This window comes from Ornithodoros turicata, chromosome 1 (genome assembly GCF_037126465.1).
Source record: "Ornithodoros turicata isolate Travis chromosome 1, ASM3712646v1, whole genome shotgun sequence".
NCBI lineage: Eukaryota > Metazoa > Arthropoda > Arachnida > Ixodida > Argasidae > Ornithodoros > Ornithodoros turicata.
In genome coordinates, this window is record NC_088201.1 from 193,215,457 (window position 1) to 193,238,305 (window position 22,849).

General features: G+C 44.9%; 2 long non-coding RNA genes across 2 annotated transcripts in view; both read left to right on the forward strand.

The window, feature by feature from the left end:
- Positions 1–22,849, forward strand: part of LOC135374570 (uncharacterized) — a 151,246-nt gene that overhangs the window by 38,166 nt on the left and 90,231 nt on the right. The window lies entirely within an intron of this gene.
- Positions 1,253–22,781, forward strand: LOC135374562 (uncharacterized). Its single transcript, XR_010416961.1, has 3 exons — positions 1,253–1,280; positions 22,177–22,234; positions 22,768–22,781. It is a non-coding gene; the product is annotated as an uncharacterized LOC135374562 (long non-coding RNA).

Here is a 22,849-nt window from a genome sequence, read left to right on the forward strand (position 1 = left end):
GATAGCTAGATAAGAATGTCATTGGGGCGGCTGACACAATCCCTGGCTGTGGCAGGCGCGTGCGAGAGAGACGAAAATGTAGCGGTACGCGTACCTTGCGGGCAGTCTATCTCGCCAACTCGTGAAGCTAGGACGCCGATCGAGGTATCGTTGGAAAGTGAGTGAGAAGTTCTATCTGAACCGTAAGCGATATCGGCTTCAACGATAATAATCCTAATTTTATAAATTAGCATATTTAAAATATCAAATTTTTGCCAGAATGTCGCGATACATGAAACTAAAGTACGATAAGAATACAAGGAAACCGTAATCGCAAGAAAGGGAACCTCGAGAGACCCCCCCCTCCCCCCCCCAAAAAAAAAAGAAAAAAAGCACCAGTCCAGCAGTGAGCGATCCGGAGAGTTACGGGTGCACCGAAGAACAATAGCAAGTTATAGTGCATCTTTCACTGTCGCCTTAGCGTACATGAGGTGAGAGCGAAGGAGGTGCTCGCCCAGAGTGCAAATTTCAGAGCGGAATACCTTCGTAACGCAGGATCCCAAAAAACATAGTAGTAGTCGTATTAGAAATAAAATGGAGGCGATATTTTTGAACGACAGCGAAGATGAGGTGTATTACGTGAACTCCAAGGCAAATTTGTCAAACATCTGGCAAGGAATACATGTAAAAAAAGCGTCTGTAAGCTAGGCATATCAGTACCTACTCGCAAAACGTGCGCGGCTTATTTGCTGCTCGTCCGTTCCTTGCAGCGCGCAACAGAGCAAGCACGACAGAGCGGGACAAAAAATTTCCACAAAAGTTTCACGATCGTGCTGAAATGCCCCCGACCTGCAAGGTGACACGACAGAAACCACAAAGTGGATATCCCCGAGAAGTATACCTAAAACCATGAGCAGTAATATGACGGAACTCAAACCTTCGGATTCTCATGGTCATGTGGCCTCTGAGGAGGAGGTGGACCAGATAAATATTGGGTTAGGGTTTCGGCTGTCCTGCACCCTCGATTTTCTCTTTTTATACTTCCATGCTTCAATAGCTGTATGCGGTTTGTACACTTCTGTGATGGGAGATATGCGTCTAACGCAAATAGAACCCTAGGCCAAACAGCTGTACTCCCTTCAGCTGATTTTATAACTCGAACGTCGCCATAAAAGCACTGGACAGCTGTTTCGGTCTTTCGACTGCTTAGGCCTCAGAGGTGGCATGGATTCGTTTAACTTATTAGCTCGTGCAATTCGCGCAGACTTCATCAGCTGAAGCCTCTTCAACTCTCTGTACAGGTCTGTTTGGCACGTTCAGCGAGTAATGGATTCAACTATAGGCCGGTTTCACGTAAGTTCAGACAGGAAGGTTCCATCGACCTCTTGGATTTTCATTATCTTTTTTTTTATATTTAGAAGCTCATGGTACATGGTGACCAACAGCGGTAAAATGAATAATTTCTACGGAATAGTTTTCGCGCAAACAAATCCAGGAAATCCGGCCCTGAATTCCAGTGTTTCAGTTTTGCCGTGTTTGAACGCGTAAATCTCCCGAGTCCTAAAAGATACTGCAGTGAAATTTCTTTATGCTTTAGTATGCCTACAGGCCAGCAGTCCGAGCGCAAATTTTGGCGCGCAAGACCAACGCTTTGTAATATAAAAAATGGCGAACATGCTCTCTCGTGCGGTTTTGTTCCAACTTCGACGCGTGATTTCTCTGACTGTAAATATTCCTCACCAGTCTATTTGATATCAATTCATTCAGCTTTTAGTGCTCTTTCATCTGGTACACAGGTATCTGCTGAAACAGGCAAATATCAAGGTATATTTCGAAAAAACAAGGATTTTGAGCGTCCGTTTCTCGAAAAGGCCCCTTTTTATTTCTTTGATACTTTTCCAGGACATGGCCCAATGTTAGACCTTTCATCTTACGTAAAAAAATTCTGCTTCAAAAGGCGTACACTGGCGATTAGCACCTTAAAACGCGGCCCTAGTCTGCGTGCGTACGTGTCGGAGCCCGGCTGTCTGTACCGCGAGATGGCGGGCATCGTGTCGATGCTCCCTTTGTTTGAGCGAGGTTGTCTGGCCTCAGCGTTACCTAAGCTATTCGTTGGCAAACTTTTGACGTCCTTCTGAAGAAATAATTCACTTCTAGGAGTTAGTGATTTCCAACAAAGCATCAGAATGAGATCCTACGTTGCCGTAAAGCCGTATTTCAAAGGCTAGGTCAAAAATAGTCAGCGAAGGTAAATCTTCACTCTTGCAAGCTCCGTACACGGTGATACCAATACTGTACAAATAAATATCGAGTTAGGAATTGCTTTTTCCAGGGCTCCCGCAAGTTCCTGCGAAGCTTGCTTTACTTCATTTTACGAGGTGTGTTCAAGTCAAACTGGGACTTTCTGTCTCCTGGGTGTACACATGTCTCGCGCTACTTCTTTTTCGTCATTTTCACACGCGACAGGCTTCCGCGTTCACCACATGGTGGTCCAAAGTTTGTGCAAAACAAAAGACACGTGCTGGACCAGATGGCCGACAACGAGGTGAGCGCACATATCGAACAGAGAATTGCCATGAAGTTTCTCGTGAATGAAGGCGTAAAGTCATCTGAAGTTCAGAGAAGACTCCAGGCTCAGTATGGCCACGATACACTTAGCCGCAGCAAAGTGTTTGAGTGGTGCAAACGGTTCCGAGACGGCCGTACATCGGTGCAGAACGATCCCGGCCGGGACGGCTCAGAGCCCAGTGTTAGAGTTCCTGAGAACATCCAACTTGTGGAGCGCCCGACCCTTGAGAACCGACAGATAACATGCCTCGAACTGGCTCTAAAGACAGACTTTTCTGTGGGAACGTTGAACACTATCATTCATGAACACCTCCAGTTTCGGAAAGTCGGGCCTCATCACCAAAGGAGTCCTCCTCCTACAGGACAATGCACGCCCGCATACCGCACATCTCACGACAGGCACCTTACAGGAACTTGGCTGGGAGTTGCTGCTACATCGCCCTTACAGTCCAGACCTTGCCCCCGGTCATTTCCATCTCTTCGGTCCATTGAAGGCGTTCCTTGGGGGCTGCCACTTCGGCTGCGACGACGAGGTCAAGAATGCGGTCCGATCATGGCTGCTACCCGCCGGTAAGGATTTCTACGCTGCTAGCATCCAAGCCCTCGTGAAACGTTGGGACAAGTGCATTAGTGCAGCTGGAGATTGCGTTGAAAAATAAAACTAATTTCTCGCCTCCAAGTTCATTTTACTTTTGCGAAAAATGAAAAGTCCCGGGCTGACTTGAACGCCCCTCGTACAGAGGGCTTTTAGCACAAAATGCGTGTTCTGTGCTGAACTTGCAGCAGTACATTTCTTCTCAGAGCTAGGGAAGTGGGCGGGTTCTCGCATTTGTCATAGTTACATTAGATACGTTCAGAGCAGAGCCATACGGGAGACGCACCTAATGGACTTCGATTTCGCTCAAAACCGGACCAGTAGCCATGCCTAGCGAAATACAAGCGTGCCACTGCGGAAAACAGATTTCTATATTCACATGTGTGGTAACAGCTGGCACGGAAACACACAGTTTCGGTGTCGTGAGCGAAGACTTCTGTCACGATTCAGCACAGTCACTGTTAGCTTCCATAGCTATTGAAGAATGTCTTGACGAGAATGTTCCTCTTGCAGCTAATGATTTACGTGTCAGATGGAGCGGCGAGCCATTTTAAAAATCGGCATAGGCTCTATGAGCTCTCCAAATCTACTTTTGCGAGCGCGACATGGCTGTTCAGGAACAGGCCACGACAAAAGTGCGTGTGACAGGATCGGTGCACAGGATCGGTGTGACAGGAATCAAGCACCATGCCACGACACCTAACTTGCGTTCACACGAGCAAGACGTCATCTTAGAGTCACAAGATAAGATAACGTGCTTGCCAAAACACCTAACGCGCGTCCATTTACTCCATGTACGGGCTGAGGACGTGGCTTCTTTTAGAATGCAAAAGAAAAAGCAATGGGTTACCTATACCGCATCAAAGTGGCATACAGGGTTCGCATGCGTGGCAAAGCAAGACACCGGAGAGTCTAGGCCCAGAAACATTTATAGCTAGTACCGTGGATAGTCAGTGCAGAAGAGTGACGTTTTCATAGAAAGTGAGTGAAATAATTTGTCGCTGTTATTGCAAAATACTGCTTTTTCGCAGCCTTGTAGATATATCCACATAAACTAGCACTTTTGATTACACAAAGTTGTCCCTTTCTTGTACGACATCGACAGGAGGCCCGCCACCCCGCGGTTACCGGCAGCCGGGCTCCGACAAGTACGCACGCAGACTAGGGTTTTTAACGTGCTAATTGCCAGTGTACGTCTTTTGAAGCAGAATTTTTTACGTAAGATGAAAGGTCTAACATCGGGCCGTATCCTTGCAAAATATAAATGAAATAAAAAGGGGCCTTTTCGAGAAACGGACGCTCAAAATCCTTGATTTTTCGAAATATACCTTAACATTTGCCTGTTTCAGCAGATACCTGTGGGGGGTATACGCACGATATACGTACCAGATGAAAGACCATTAAAAGCTGAATAAAGTGATATCAAATAGGCTTCTGAGGAATATTTACAGTCAGAGAAATCACGCGTCGAAGTTGGAACAAAACCGCACGACAGAGCACGTTCGCCATTTTTTATATTACAGAGCGTTGCTCTTGCGCGTTAAAATTTGCGCTCAAACTGCTCGCCTGTAGGCATTCTAAAGCATTAAAAAATTAATTCACTGCAGTATCTTTTAAGACTCGGGAGATATGCGCGTCCAAACACGGCAAAACTGAAACACTCGAATTCAGGGCCGGATTTCCTGGATTTTTTTGCGCGAACACTATTCCGTAGAAATTATTTATTTTACCGCTGTTGGTCATCGTGTACGATGAGCTTCTAAATATAAAAAATAATGAAAATCCAAGAGGTCGATGGGACCTCCCTGCCTGAACTGACGTGAAACCGACCTATGGCTGCGTTAACACTCCGAATATGTTTTGTGTGATCTATGTGTCAGCCCCACTGTGGTGCCGATACTGACCACATATGGCTGACGATGAAAAGCCACCAAATATATATTATCCTATATGAGATATAGGCTGCTCGGCGCAGCTTCCCATATCCGGCTATAGAGGCGGCATTGTCATCTGGATGTTTATCACGGCGTGATCAATTGATTCATTGAAATAATTGAAGAGTCATTTTAGGAATGTTTGAGCCACTCGACATATGCTTAGCATTGTAGTGCGCAGTAGATGGTTAATGCTACGACGCATTTCAACATTTTTCGTTGTTGCCTTCACTCGTATATTTCCATGGGCTTCATTCGACTGCAATTATTGTTCATGTCAACCCTTGTCCTTTTGCATGTGGTACATTTCGGCTATTTTCGATGCATTCTATGACCTACCGCGCTTACCACCGACTATTCAAAAAATGAGGTCGGGCTGCTCTTTGAGCAGTTAACCCAGATTTCTTACCACATCTAGATCAACTTCGTGTCGCTCCATGCACTCGATGTAGATGCGTTGCATGTGGTTCCTTTACTGTTCAGCACTCTGAAATAGTTGTCATGTGAAAGGCTCATTAAACTGAGGCATGTAGAACAAGGTGATTATCCAAGGGGTAACGGGTCTCACACCAGTAACTGATCATATTTAGAAGAATATCAAAGAACTGTTGTGGTAGAAGACCGGCTCTCTGTAGAATAAATAAGTGAGGCACGTTTTTGGGTTCAGGTATGCCTATGCCTCAACACTTCTTTTTTTTTTTACCTCAAGGGCCCTTACGGACATTACATTGAGGGTGAAAAAAAAAACGGTTACAATTACAGTATAGTTACATAAATACAGTTATAGTAGAAAAAAGTAAATACAGAGTATAAAATAGAAATAAAGTACAGTGCACATTTGCATGATGAGAGCACAAAAAAAGAAATGAAAGGAAATAGGACATAATACACAAGAGTTAGTGCACCATTGAATAACACAAACATACCTAGTACACTTTGCAAGTAATCTGAAAGAGAGAAGCAAAAACAAACAAGAATCACTTTAGCGGGCGTACAATGTTCAAAAATTGCTGCTGGTGGTGAGCGGTGGCTATAGGTTCTGGTAGATCATTGCAAATGACTATGGTGGAACAAAAGAATGAATTCGAGAAAGAATGCGGTTGTGTTAGAGTGAAGACGCGTGATTTTATTAGTATGGTCAAGACGGGGGAATGTGATATCGGCACCAACGGTTGGCGATTGATCTGTGAGAATGGTATGAAAGAATCGGTGAAAGAGGGATAACTTTGAAATGGTACGACGATGTGCTAAGGTCGAGAGGTTAAGCTCAACGTCAGTTCAAGTTCAGTACAGTTACTGACGTTGTGGTGCAGTAATTGTTGAATATGAATCATGTTGCCCTGTTTTGGATGCGTTTAAGATTATCAATGAGAAATGTTTGAGCGGGATTCTATATTGCGGAGCCGTATTCCAGTTTTAGACGAGTGAGAGTGAGATATGCGAAATGTTTTAAGTGAGGAGGTTCCCGCTTCAATGTTCGACGGATAAAGCCAAGTGAGCGATTAGCGTTCGAGATTATGTAGTCAATGTGCGTATTCCAGGTGATGTTTGCTGAAAGATGAACGCCAAGATATTTGTAAGAATGTGCTCGTAGCAGAATGAAGTTATCGACTGTGAAAGAAAATGGGGGAAGGGTGCAGAGCCGTTGTCGAGAGAAAGAGTCAATGTTACATTTGTTGATGTTCAAGGGCATTTGTCATGCTGCGCATCATTCCTGTATTAGTGTTAAGTCATTTTATAATGTTGAGTGGTTCAGAGGAGAAGCGATTTTACGATAAATGACGCAGTCGTCTACGGAGAGCCGGATGATTGATGATAGGCCAATAGGTAAATCATTGATATAGATGAGGAACAGCAGAGGTCCGAGAACAGAGCCCTGCGGCATGCCAGATATTATTGGGATATCGGGAGAGTGGAAATTGTTACACGAGACGAAGAGCGACCGTTTTGTAAGAAGTCTTCTATTCACGGGAGAACATGATAATCCTGATTTAGAATAGGGAGCTTATATGGAAGTTTGTTATGTGGAGCCATGTTGAATGTTTTTCGGAAATTTAAGACTGCAGCATCCGTTCTCGAGTTAGTGTCTGCATGAGAGAGAATATCATGAACAAAATAAGCTGGCTGCGCTTCACAAGAGAAGTTTTTCCTGAATCTATGTTGCAAAGTGCAGAATAAATTATTTTGATACGCGGGTACTAGAAATTGGAGGGTAGTTTTATGCAAGCTGCGTGTCACCTGACACCGGGATGGCCATGGCTATTTTACAGTCGTTCGGCAGGGTGGACAGATGATGAGATATTCTGATTATGCAACACAGGATTTCAGTTGATATTACTTCATTGTCCTATCATATCTTGGAGTTAATTCCATCTAGTCCAGCATATGATGACAGTTTTATGCTTTCGATTATTTTACAAAAGCCATGTGATCTAATATCTATGTGGGGCATTTATGCAGTAAAAGGCATTGATAAGGAGAGATGAATGCTGGATTTTAATAATTGGGTATTTACGTCGCTAGACAACTGAGGGATGAATGCTTGCGCTCTCAGTACTGAAAACGATGAGAAGAAGGAAGCAAATCCGGAAGGCACTGAGATTATCCGGTAGAAGAGTCCTGGATGAATCCGTTAAAGTTTTCTGGTCAGCTAACCTAGAGCTAACCAGATCATCGTGCAAGTTGCATGTGCGCCTGTAGGTTACCTGCGTTGGCTGATGAAAAACTTGTCCCATGCGCTCTGATGGCAGAAGGATGTTGTGGTGACGGTTTAGTATACTGTTAACGCTTGGGATACTGATAATGCTTGCTCTGCCGGTCGAAGGCTCTACCAATTGAGCTAAGCTAACACGCCTTCTCAGCGACTTCCAGGGTGCGTCATCTGAAGGGACAAACCAGCCACTCTCTTACGCTTCGCCAACATCCAAGAAGTGCTGTGCTCGAGACCATGAGTCCGCACCAAATTTTCGAGGAAAAAAAGAGGGTCAAAGGTTCTCTACCCTCAGTATAGGAAAGACAAAGTGACATCAACACGTCCTCGGATGTTCATGTCCTAGATTCGTCTTGCGAACGGCGCATGCGTCTTTCTGGTTCTTCTGCCTGTTTCCGAGGTGGGAGGGAAGGCGAAATTGGAGGAACAATGTTGAAGACGCCAGGAGAAGGGCATAGTTCACTTGTTTTCACCCGCATGTCTGTAAGTCTTCGTGCCTGATTAAGCCCTTATTATTTAATTGATTCGTGATTAACTAAGCAACGGAACGGCCATCTCCGTTTTGTCTGGTCAACAGATCAGTGTCTGCTATAATAAGCTTCATCGCTTCAAAGCACGTGATCTTGTCACATGGAGTTTCTGTCGCTCATTCTGCGGTCGGATCTGCATCTGAAAATTTGGCATCTGAAAGTACGGTGCACTATATTCTACAGTATCTTCGGAAGTAGTATATTCTCAGTGTGTTAAACAAGGACGATGGATTTGAATAATTACTGGCTCCAATTCCGCTATCTAGCATTTCCAAATTATATCTCATTACTCTATTAATTAATGTACCTCAACTAATTATTCGTTGAGTAGCTAGACTTTGCAACAAGAGGTCTGCGCGGTCGTATACCCTACCTGCGCAAGTGGCATATTTGCTGGTCTTACAACATGTTTATGAAAGCATCTACTATTAATCAAATTGAAGGACGATTAACGTAATTAATACGGCTCAAACGCGTTGTCATTATACATATCTCCGTATGCAACTGACGACGGCCGCGCTCCCAAAGTGCCGACCCACCAGCCATTCACTACTCGTAAAGACCTCCATCCACCATTATCGGTCCCTAACTATCAGAAACTGTTACTAACTGCTACTAACTAACCCTATTACAAATTATCACGAACTACCTGTTACGAACCACAAATATTACTGGCTATCATTATGGAACTCTAACCACCACTAACCACTAGACACTCATCACCATTTACATGTAATCACTATATCAGACCCCCAATTATCACTAATGACTATCACAAATTACCACTAGTAACTATCACTAATCACTATCATCGGTGCTCATCATTAATCACTATCATCACTACTCATCATGCATTATTAAACACACCTTATCACTAATTATCAGTACATCTATCACTACTAAATTACTACGATCTGCCAACCATCTACTACTGTACCTACTATATATTTCTCTTTATATCTAACACCCTATGTCCCAACTCGAGGCTTCACATATGCATCCGACAGGCACACGGCCACGATTTTCCAGCTTGAGTGTTCTAATGCTTACGGCATTGAAATAGTCCAGGTAGGCGCTGCTTTCGCTCTTCCTCCGTGTCGTTCGCCCACTTTCGGCGCCAAGCAGTGTCATTCGCTGTCTGGCATTGCTTGCGCTGTTCCTGGGTTTCGGCAGCTCGTCGCCTTAGCTCATAATCCGTCTTCTTTTTGCGCGCCGCCAAGACCGCTTCCAGAGACGTGCTCTTCTCCGTGACGTCATCCGCTGCAGCGCGCACAGATTGGCTTCCGCTCCGTGACCTACTTTCCGTTACTCTCAACTATCCACTGCACGCCTCCTCCTCTCTCGGGCGGGATACTTTTCTCTCCACGTTTTGACCACGGACCGACACCGATACCTTTTATTGAAATGACGCTTCAATTGCTAACACATTTTTTAAAAAGCCTCTGAAGTCGTACTATAGTAGCTTACACATTAACCAACGCATCTGGTCACATAGATAGCACATTGCTTTGGAGAATGACGAGCTTCCTCTTTTGATGGATAGGATAAATATGAGCTACTGTTCTCAGTGTGTTGATGAGTTAGCCTATGTGTAGAGTTTCATTACATAGCGCACGAGGGAACGCCGTTTTGGAAATACGTTAATGTATATCTGTTTGAGCGTTCTGTAGAATGCCACGGGTTGCGTCGCAAATGGCGGCATAGCTTTCGCTTGACCAACTAGGACCATCACTGAAGCACACATGTGTAAAGAAAAGGCGAACGACAACGTTAAAGCTAAACAAACCTTTGGAGGCTGGCTCTCTCTCTTCTCTTTGTCCTCTTTCATCTTCTCAAACTGTGCCCTCATCTGGAATGAGGAACAGTCAATGAAGACACAGGCATTATTGACAATGACTAATTGCCTGAAAGAAACGCGGAAATACTCTACTGGTATCGCGGGCGCCTCTTTCTCTCCCTGCATTTAACTGCAAGAAACCAACATAGTGTTTGAAACGTTAATAATAATAACAACAATAATTGGTGGTTTACGTCGCGAGACAACTGAGATCATAAGCGAGGCCACAGTGGTCGGCCTGTGGTGTTTGAAGCGTTGTAGGTAGAATTTCTACGGGTCATATTTACTTTTCACCAAGGTTACTTTCACATTAAATGTAACAGGAACATATCACAAACAAAACAAAAAACAATAAAGGTTTCCACTGTGTCGCTTCAGCTTTGAGCTTGTCCAGACCGCGTGTCTGTTCAGACTGTTCGCTCCAGCTGTTTGCAAAGCTGCGCATTACGCAAATGTCAACAGGAATAACATGGGTGTGACATTTCATTCCGGGGTGTTCTGGGCCTCGGTCGAGTCTGGTGACGGCTAACAGGTGCGCCAGCCCGGGCACCTCTTCCTCTTGTTCAGACGTGGCGAAAGGCGTTATTAGGACGGTCGCTTGCCCAATAACTTCCAGCAAGTGGCCGCCAATGTGATTGTTATGGGCCTCGGGGCCACGTGAAGTGGCCGGCATGGGTTCCATTCCTAACTCCAGGGTTCCTACTTTTCACGACCACTTTGACAGCGACTTCGACATGCTAGGCAACATAAGTATTTGGGAGCTACCGCGTCCCCATGGTTCTGGGGCGATGGGATTTAACGCCGCCCCATGACGGGCTCTCTATGGTTTCGAGAATCCGATCCGCGGTAAGAGCTCCAGCGGCATTGTGGGTTCTGACCATGACCGCAACGTCAACCATCGATTCCGGCTGAGCGAAACAGCAAGGTCTGCTGCTTGTCTTCTCTGTCGTGAGGCATCGCCGCCCAATTCTACCTCAAACCTTTCGATTTCTCACACTTGCTCTCATCTTTCCCATTTCTGTTCTGAGAATAAGCTTCCGGTTCGTAATTTATTTGTACGCAATTCCCCGCCACAAATTCCCACATAGTCAAGTACCTACAAAGCTGTACGAAACGTAAGGTCAAGTACGAACAAAGCTGTTTGGTACAAAGGTGTGCCAAAGCAACTGTGCTGATATGATGCCCTTTGGTTCCATTTTACTTGCTCACTGCTCGGAAAATTTGTTACTAAAGACCTATTTTCAGGAAGTCGCTCGTGGCAAAAGGAAGTAGGCGAGATCCTTTCTCAGCAGCTATGTTCGCAGCGGACAGAAGCTTTGTCTGGAACACCTCTCGCAAATGTGTGTAAATATCAGTCTGCTTTGATCTATTACAGAACTGGACTTTGGATTCCTCACGAAAGACACACACATGCTTGGGAACACTATCTCCTATTATCTAGGCTTGCAACGATCCTGGCGGTAAAATTAGAGTTTGTACTTTTGACTCCCTGCGAGGTTTGCATTAGCTTGCAACTGACACCGACGGCAATTAGATGGGTGACAACCAGACTTGTGCGTAACTCGTTACTAGTAATTATATTACTTGTAATCAATTACTTTTTGAGTAATTTTTCGAGTAATCAATTAGTACTCTGTGTAATGGATTACTGAGTAACTGATTATTTTTCCGGCAGAAATTAACTTATCTTTCAGGTGTTCTGCCCCAAGTCAAGCCACCTAATGATTGAATTATCCGTTTCCAAATTACACTAAATTTAAGTTACCTGACATTGTGATATATTGCACCGTACATATACTAGGATGCATTATTGCATCCCTCGTGACGTCAGTCTTCGTTGGGACGTTCTACTATAGAAGCAAAAAATATATAAAAAAAAACGGGGACCGTGTAGTTATTTGGCACTCCGTGTATGTACAACTATAATCACTGAAACACTTCACTTGGTACACCAAAGAAATAAATATGCTGCCTTTCCAAATCGCGCACTGAAAATTTGAAAGGTGTTTCAAGTTTTTCATACATAGTCCTTCACGAACGATTATCCCAATATTGAGGGAGTGTGAAATAGTCAATTTACACACCGTATTGTTGCTTTTTCTACGCTGCTTACATTTTCTACGTAAAAAAAAGAAAAATAAGAGAAAGGGCAGTAATTAAAATTTTAATACAATGACCCTTGTACATAACTGTTCCATCTTAATTTTTCTTTTCTTTTTTTTTTTTTTTTTCTGCTCCTTTCTGCTCCGTACGGTTTTTCGCGGATGATATCCCGAGAGGCAGCTGCTATACTGCAAGCCCCTAAAAACTTAGTGTAATAATTAAAATGAAACAATTCTCTTCGCCATTACTTCTTAACTATCATATTACTTACAGTAGGAAGGGAGTTGCCTCAGGACAGAAGCCGCCGATATTTCGAACAGAGACTGTTCTTCTTCTGGGCACCGTCCTGATCATTGGCATGTTATATAAAGGGTTAGGTGTGACGTGTTTAAAGGTTCATGCGAATTGTGGGTCAACAGCCCGGAGGGAAGAACGGGTCCGTACGGCCTTCTACGGCCGGAGTGAATGGCTGCTTTGTTAGAGAGTGGAGGGGATTATGTGAACGTAGTGATCTAGGCTACAGACCGGTTACAGAAAAATGGAAGGTTCACGAACACGTGGACGAAACGGGACAACAGGCAAGAATTGGCAAGCATAGCGAAAGATAAGGAGGACAGTGGTTACGTGGGGAAAATTCCAGAACGAGCAAAGTATTTTTTTTTAACATTTGTAATACAAAGTTGTGGCATGCAATAAAGAAAGTAGAAAGCAGTGGCCATGCATAACATAACAGATGATAATAGAGGTAGAAGGGAAAAGCATATTTTATTTGTGAAGTGTTTCTAGGGTGCCTTGTGATTCGTTGATACCGGACGGGTGGAGAGCGTTGAACTTGTATATGAGATAAGACTCCCTATCACGTCTGTCACGTGTGGATCTAAACCCGGTTACAGCGTTACCCGATTACTTACAGTGTAGCTCACGAAAATGCACATGGTGCAGACCAGGTCGCTGTGACCATTACTTGTTGACGTTCATGAGCCACAAGAACTGCTGAAACGTGTATGTGCTTCCTAACATGTACGGGAGCGGCAACGGCGAGCAGGGGTAAAAACAGTGCCTAAAAACCTGGTTTCATTCCTTGTTCCTCATTCTTTTTTTTTTGGTGGGGGGGGGAACAAAGCTTTATTCTGCTTTGTGGTCAAGAGCCCTCGGACCACAGAATAGCAGACTGCGGGCCACATGGTGCCCGCGTGTGTGAGACGTCTGATTAATTTGGTCTAGGCATTGCTTCATCCTCATCCAGAAACATATAATGCACTCGAAAGCGCGTAGCACTTGTTTAGCGTTATCCCCATCTCTACCCAAGAAGAGCTTTATTTTGAGTATGGTTGGGATGTCTAATCGCCACAGGCGATACTCTACCCTGTCCCAGTCTCTCCTACCCTATACTCTGTCCCATGCAAAGTTGTGCTCGTTCCTCGCAAAAAGTAATTGATTACCGTTACCAATTGCTTGGCTCCAAATATAATTGAGTAACGAGTAGAAAAGTAACGCATTACTCCGGTCGTTACTCTGCATTCACGCAAATTATACCCGTCTTTGTGCGCCTCAGAAAAAAATCAAAAAAATAAACAGGTTCAATGACGGAACAGGCGAAATAACACAAAAAACGAAAACATGTAGGGTGTAGGGCAACTAGATCTGCATGTCAACTGCATTTATAGCCCGGGAAGACGTTAACCCTATTGTGGAACAGAATTGCATGGAACTTCCCCATGGCTCACTGAACCTCCAAAGCTTTAGGTACCATCACACTGGTGTAGGAAGAGATTAGGAGGAGAAACCCTGCAATTCTAGAGCGTTATTACAATGACCTCCGCTTGCTATAGCAGAACACCTGAACAAAGGCTGACGGCACGAGGGGCTTGACTTGGGGTGGAACATCTAAAAGATCAGTTAATCGCTGCCTGAAAAGTAATAAATTACTGAGTAATCGATTACTCAGAAAAGTAATTGATTACCAGAAACAAATACTTTGACAGTAAAGTAACCGATTACTCGAAAAAATACTCAAGGCGTAATTGATTACAAGTAACGCAATTACGAGTAACGCGTTACACACAAGTCTGATCCCATATCGGTTTTCATATCATGCTACCATCGATTCATGCAAATGGGTGTTGGGTTATTGGAGGTCTACCATAAAGATTGGAGACCCAGTTGAAAGGTACGCTGCGATTCAACGAAGGGGTCGCATTATCAAACCGCGTTTTCTTTGTTTTGTTTAAGGCTTATCTAGACTTAGTTTTGATTATGCTTGGCTTATGCAATTTAGTTTTGGAGTGCCTTTCATTTTCAACTATACTCCTGAAGACAACAAGTCCCGCATGATGCATTCTATGCAAGAATCACTACTTGGGCGAATGTCGCCTCGGTAGAAATACTTTCAGTCGGTGGACCAAATCACGGGAATGTTTCCTTTCGTGGCTGCGGGCGGCAGACGTGCCGTGTCTTTCAGAGATAGCGATAACACACGGCCAGTGCGTTTCAAAATGGGCCCGCCCAATAGCTCATTTTCTTGTTATTTTGGTGTCGTCACTGATTTCCCTTTCTCACACTTCCGCCAATCAAATTTTTCGTACCTCCGGAAGATAACATCTGACCTGGGACTTCAAAGCCCCAGGTCACATTTTTCTCTTCGAGAGCTAAGAAAGATTTGATTAGCTTCGAAATCGGAGACAGGGGATATTGTAATGGGGGACCTCTGGGTTCATTTACGGTGTGCCCTTGAGCATTCCCTATGATGGCTATAATAATGAAGCTCCTGGTGGCGCTAATCCCAACAGGTATGCTATTTCCAATGAATTTCTGTTACCTCATAAGGACTCTTTGGAACCATAAACTATGACAAGTCGAGTACCACTGACCTAAACAGAACCCCCTGCGCCCTCAACACCCCTCCAAATGTTTAGCACCACACCCCTAACTTTTTACCCTCCCAAGAAATTGGGGACCTTGCTATCCCCCCCCCCCACTCACACACGTTTTGCAACATACCCTCACGCTTGACAAACCACTCTCAGGGACAGTAAGCACGCGACACAAGCAGCACGAGTAAAATATGTGCTACGCAGAGATGAAGGCTTAGGAGGGGATGCGTTCCCTTGTTTTAGTGGCAGCAAATGGACCTCCCCGTGGTATGTAAACACTGCAGTGACAAGCGTCACAGTAATGGGCGTCGGTCGCACGTAGAACTATTTGCGTGTGCTGCATGGCGTATATAAACAGGTATGTTTGTTTTGCCAACCAGTGGGCAGATCATGTCACAATGACGTAATTTCATCAACTTTCTTGTCGCCATGTGCAGTTGGTGTCCATTGTGGGAAAATAGACACATTCACTTACTTCTACACTCCAGCTCAGCTTCAAACTTCACCGGGAACAACAAGAACTTATTCATTTCACGTGTGCTTGCTTCCAGTCATAACGGGCACAAGGGCCGAACACGTGTGCTTTAGGCAGGGAGTCATATTCAATCAAGTTTGACACAGGTTGCACACGTGGAGCCACAGTTGCACGAACTCACCAAAGCGGGTCGAGTTGGTTTTCCCAGCACATCCTCACCCATCAAGTCATGTCAACCAGTCGTCTAGGAAGGCTCGAACTCGGAACTCGACCCGTTTCTGCCGTGATCACGGCTTTTGTAGTACAACATCCATGTACAACCTGTGTCAAACTGGATAAGCCTGCTATTTACATCTGACGTTCCGATGTTGATTGGGGAATATTCTTCACCAGGGCCGATACCCTATACTAGGCATATGTAGAAGGTGTTGAGAAGTAACCGCAGGCGTAGCAATACGAGAAACAAACAGTCGAGACGTGTGCCAACGTTGCCAAAGATGCCTCTAATGGCACAGACGAAAGAATGAACAGAGCACGGCACGCGAGACGTGATGGGACGCAGAAGAAGTCCCGAACACACACGATCAAAACAAAATGCTCCAAACAGCTAACGGCAGATTGCACATATCTAACAGAAAGTTCGTTCTGCATCCACGGAAGTACAGATCAGTTTTAAACTGAGTAATGATCCTCAATGAGCAGTGACACACAACGTAGGCACTAAGCGAAGACTACGTATCCAATATCCCACAGATAGATAATGATAATCATGCGGGGTTTACGTCGGTCGCCCGACACACAAGAGGTAGCTTTGCAGCGGCATTCGAAATTTGTGACTAACGTGGAGTGACCGGGCGCAATAGTGCGGCCTACGTCTCTCTGTCTCTCTCGCTTTTGTTCTTTCGGGTGTGCCCCTGAGGCAAACGGAGGCTGCATTCTCACCTACGTTCCGTTCAGCATCAAAGTGATGAAGGCGCAGATATGACCGATTCCCAAAAGATATACCTCAGTATCGGGTCAGGTATTACTATGCACAGATGAACATTCCAGGCTGTCGCATCGTTTGTCTGTCGTTCGAAGTTTGCACATGTGAAAGGAATACGTTTTTGTTGTTCCTGTTGAAGGATGAAGCGAGTATCGGCGTGTATTTGTCGCCTCGGGGGGAAGCGGGAAATTTGCGCCTCCCCTCCGCCCCCCGTGCTCTTGCTCCTCGAAAGTTGCCTATTTTGTGCTCCTTTAGGCGAGCTCAGGAGCCCCCTCCCCTCCCCCTCCCCCGACACGGGACACCTAGCGCACGTGTCGACAAGGAAGCGAGGGAACACAGGAAGGTAAGTGCCTGGGACCATGACAAGGGGACGCATCCCTTCCTATAATCCTTCATCTCTGCGTTACACGTACTTTACTTGTGTCGCGTGCTTGCTGTTCCCGACTTCTGATACTTTACGGTCCGAAACAGTCATTACGAGGTAACAAATCCACGGAAAATAGGATAGCTATTGTAATTAGCCAGGAGCATCATTTTAGCCATCACAAGGAATGCTCAAAGGCACACTTGTAATGAGCCCAGGGGTCACCTATTGGAAACGTTTGTTTTCTTCCTCAGTTGTGACATCCAGTGTGGCTCTTTCTATTTATTTTCAGTTTTCAAGCACGTTCCACTCCCCGCCTGCTCCGGAACAGTACAACATGTCCCATTCGAAATAATGATAGGAGGTGGACACATGATGGAAAAGGACCTTTCCTGAATTGAAATGCTTTCAGTCGTTCAAGCACGTTCCACTCCCCGCCTGCTCCGGAACAGTACAACATCTCCCATTCGAAATAATGATAGGAGGTGGACACATGATGGAAAATGACCTTTCCTGAATTGAAATGCTTTCAGTCGTTCAAGCACGTTGCACTCCCCGCCTGCTCCGGAACAGTACAACATGTCCCATTCGAAATAACGATAGGAGGTGGACACATGATGGAAAATGACCTTTCCTGAATTGAAATGCTTTCAGTCGTTCAAGCACGTTCCACTCCCCGCCTGCTCCGGAACAGTACAACATCTCCCATTCGAAATAATGATAGGAGGTGGACACATGATGGAAAAGGACCTTTCCTGAATTGAAATGCTTTCAGTCGTTCAAGCACGTTCCACTCCCCGCCTGCTCCGGAACAGTACAACATCTCCCATTCGAAATAATGATAGGAGGTGGACACATGATGGAAAAGGACCTTTCCTGAATTGAAATGCTTTCAGTCGTTCAAGCACGTTCCACTCCCCGCCTGCTCCGGAACAGTACAACATGTCCCATTCGAAATAATGATAGGAGGTGGACACATGATGGAAAAGGACCTTTCCTGAATTGAAATGCTTTCAGTCGTTCAAGCACGTTCCACTCCCCGCCTGCTCCGGAACAGTACAACATCTCCCATTCGAAATAATGATAGGAGGTGGACACATGATGGAAAAGGACCTTTCCTGAATTGAAATGCTTTCAGTCGTTCAAGCACGTTCCACTCCCCGCCTGCTCCGGAACAGTACAACATCTCCCATTCGAAATAATGATAGGAGGTGGACACATGATGGAAAAGGACCTTTCCTGAATTGAAATGCTTTCAGTCGTTCAAGCACGTTCCACTCCCCGCCTGCTCCGGAACAGTACAACATCTCCCATTCGAAATAATGATAGGAGGTGGACACATGATGGAAAAGGACCTTTCCTGAATTGAAATGCTTTCAGTCGTTCAAGCACGTTCCACTCCCCGCCTGCTCCGGAACAGTACAACATCTCCCATTCGAAATAATGATAGGAGGTGGACACATGATGGAAAAGGACCTTTCCTGAATTGAAATGCTTTCAGTCGTTCAAGCACGTTCCACTCCCCGCCTGCTCCGGAACAGTACAACATCTCCCATTCGAAATAATGATAGGAGGTGGACACATGATGGAAAAGGACCTTTCCTGAATTGAAATGCTTTCAGTCGTTCGAGCACGTCGCTTCCATATTTTAATCTTTCCAGACGAGGAGCAGACTCTGCTCTATCATTCTGCGATAAATTAGCAGACTATGATAAGCGCGGACGCGCCACCGAGGGCGGGCTGGAATAGCGCGCTCATTTTCTTGGTATTTGGGTTTCGTCACTGCATCCTCTTTCATTTTGAAGCCAATCTAATCTTCCTTACCTCCTGACAAGAAAATCTCTCCTTTAAGGTGGGGCGCAACAGGAACGTAGACAGAAAAGAAGTAGACAGGACAAAGCGCTTAGATTATTTAAACAGCTATCCTAGCACTGCAGTGGCCCGTCTAGGCAAATAGCGACGACCCTCATTCTCACACTCATCTTCTCATACGCCAAGCTCGAACATTCAAAATGCCACTTGTTTTCCGGCCTCCATCATGTGTAGAATCACTGAATTTAGCTCCACATCACAATCAACGTCTCCGGTGGATTAAGCATTGTGCCAGTTCACTTTTCTCGTAACTGTCTATACGAACGGATCCATGTAAACACAGCAACATGGCATAACAAACTCCGGCATTATCAACGATCCATTCCACTCCACTTCGACATCGTGGAATGTGTGGAAAATGCACACAAGCCACGAGATAGGCCATACTGCTTAATTTACGCCATTTAAGGGTTACGAAATCCATATTGCTGACACAATGGGGACAACGAAAACTGTTGCTACAGAGAATCATTTATTTTGAAGTAGGGCCTCGTCAACGCCTGTCCTGGAGAAATAAAATCCCGCCTCGCGATGGCCAGGCCAGGAGCAGCGCATCCCCCCTTCCCTCTTTTCCTCTCAGCGCCATCTATCGGCACGACACAGAAGCGCGAGGACTAATTCCATCCGGACACCTCTCTCTCTTCTTACACAGTGACTATAGATAATGGCATATTTTATTCTTCAAACAGGCCCAACAGTAATTATAGCAACATGTGTCTTGTTGCGGTTACGTAGTACTCCAATATCACGTGATACCTGCCCACCACCGAGGCGCGGTATGCTACTCTTTTCTTCAGTAAACGTACGAGGTCGCCATCGTAGAGTTTCTAGAAGTGTTAACATTGTTTATTAGAAAATGTCGGCAAAACTGAGAAGCGACGATTTGTGTGTGCCATCACAAAGCCAAGTTCTACACGATGTTGTATTTAAACATTGCGCTGATATTTCACTTTACGGTTCTTTTAAAAATTCACGGAACGAAGCACTTCTACTCCGCCAGAGCGGAAGCTAAACAAGTATCAGTCGTTAGGGTTCCATACCGAGGATACTGAGCGAAATGCGAGGTAGAGGTGCTTGAAGTGCGCATCTCAAGCTTGAGAGGGTCGTATCACAATCTTCGTATAATAGACGTGAAGTAAAGGCAAAACTTCATATAGGAATTGCAAAGTAGAACATATCGGGAAATGTCTCCACATGTGAAACCTTGTCCAACCAAACGCGCGCAGACGCTGGATAAAACATACGGCAGTACGCTTCCCGGTTGAACTCGCACAGGAACATGCTACAGTAGGCGTGCGTTCAGTTTGTATGCGGACCGCGTGGCCCATATCTATGTCAGTATGATGTTAGTATCTGGTCTGTGAAGCACAACTCGGATTAAACAGTCAGGGACAAGCACCGTCACTCTCGCTGATAGAGAGGCATACGGTGCATGCCTACATGTCGATGATTTTGAAAATTTTGACGTAACCTGTCCAAAATTGTAAATTCTGAACTTGAGCACGAAGCTCGAGAATAACGTGCGTCCCTGTAACTCGCTAAATGCACACAAGACGACAGAAACGGACCGTCTGTGCGACCTCTGAGCCTATTTTCCTTTCAGAAAACTGACGTTTGACAGCTCTCTCAGACGTCAGCCGAAAAGTTCCATGCAAAAATTGTCCTTCACGACCAACGGAGCTTCCCAACGTCCTTTATGATTCAAAACCAGTGTTGTACCCGCTACCAAAACCAAGTAACGAGTTACTGCTACGTGCTATTCTTTACAGAAAAGTAACGCAATACAAACGTCTCTACAAATTTGAAAAAGTAACGAGATACCTCTACCGCTACCAAATAAAAGTAACGTAAATACTGTGCAATATTTAAGTTCCCTCACATCGCTGGCATGCAGTACAGAGTATACCACTAGCTACAACAATATAATTTATTTCCCGTTGATCTTGACCTAGCTATGATGCACATTTAAGACTTAATTTAACGCACATAGCACATCTCTGCATCTAATGCTTTTCTCGTCACAATGAGTGAAGCACAACACGAATTTTTCTGCATTGATATTATTTTGTCCGAGATATCCACGGATCGCAACCTCAAACTCTTCCGTCTGCTTCCTGTCGACGGATTGATCCGTGTGATCAAGTGGCGCAACTGCTATGATAAGCGACCACACAACGAGTCATCAATAAGTGACTACCATGAGGTGAAAATATCAAACTAATAGCACAATGTTTGCTCTCGCCAAGGACAAACGCAGTGCTGTTGGCATAGTGCAGCAAAGCTTAGGTCCCACAGGAATTACGAGTAAATGTTGTTGTTTACCCCTCCCCACCCCCACTCCCCACCCCATCTTCCCTACTTCCAGACGCACGACGACTTCCCTTTCAAAGCGTTTGACTATACGAACAGCAACGACAACTTTATTTAAAGATGGTGAATGGTGAGTTTAATCGCAAGAGGCGATACTCCCCATTGCTAGTGATGATGTGGGGAATGAAATAATGACCCCCTTCAGAATAAGGATCGAAGTCCGATTGTGTTCAGAGAGGTCAAAGGCGCAGCTTTGACCTTTCTTGCTTTGAGCGTCCGAGCTTTGAACGCAGATGGTTGGTAGTATGGATTAGCCGACAGAGAGTCCGCCGCTACCCGTATTTGTAGCGGGAATACTTTTTCCGTTACCAGTTTCAGATGTAGCGCGATCGCTACTCCGCTACTGAAAAAAGTACCGAATACGGTAATTGCCCCATGTACAAAAGTGTTCAAAACGGAGTACTCTTGTCAACCCCATCTCAACACATCACTTCTAACGATGATCTGATGAAGGTTAAAACATGTAAATACCACAAAATGAGTCTCGATTCAAATTCTAACCACGTTGGCAGGGTTTTGGTAAGATGACAACTTTAGTGCGGGTGGTACAGAATGAAACAGTACGGACTAGATGGCGTAAGGAGCCGGCAACAACAGGATCCTTTACCGATCGTCTGACGGTAATTGACGTCTGACGGTTTATGTTGAGTTTATTAAGAATAACGTCTCACAGGGGTATTAATGACTTGATGCATTTAAGTTTGAAGTTTTCGATGTGGGTAACGTCGTAAGGTCTTTATCAAGGACGAGACCATGGAATCTACATTCCGACCGAACGTCGATGTCACTCACAGTCACACACACCAGGAATGTCGAAGTGATGACTATTTGTCTTCAGTGTTGGCTCAGAAAACATTCATATCTAGCTGGTAAAAGGCACACACACACAGTGTCAGCACGACAAGGCTTGAATAACACAGAAACAATTGAAAGGACAAACCTCTTCGATCCATTTTTTTATCTCGTCTTCCTGCTTTACAGTATTCTCTTCGGCTTCCTCAGACTTTTTCTCCATCTGGAAACGTGATGAAAAATGTAGGTAAGTGCTAGTCTCAGCCCTGCATCAGCTCAACCATATACAGGCTTTCGAATGGTTGTTATATGATAATTGGTGGCTCCACGTCGTAAGACCTTGAGCGGTCGGCATTTTTCGAAATATTCATTCAACATCACATCATGTCCGGCCTTGCCCACAGCCCGTAACTTCACATCACATTCACAGCCCATCACATCATTACCCATCATTCAACATCACAGCTCATCACATCATTACCCATCATTCAACATCAACGTCACAACTCATCACATCATTACCCGTCATTCAACATCACAGCTCATCACATCATAGCTCATCCAACATCACAGCCCATCACATTATTACCCATGATTCGATATCACAGCCCACCACGTCATTACTCATCATTCAACATCACAGCCCATCACATCATTACCCATCATTCGACATCACAACACATAACATCATACTAATCATGTGACTTTACAGTCCACTACATCATTACTCATCATGTGACATTACAGCCCATAACTTCATAGGTCAGAATTCAATTTCAGAACTCGTCAAGAGGTCAACTTCATCATGTATGATGGACTTCCAATCTGAACACCAGGGACCGGTTGTGAGACTGAGGGCATT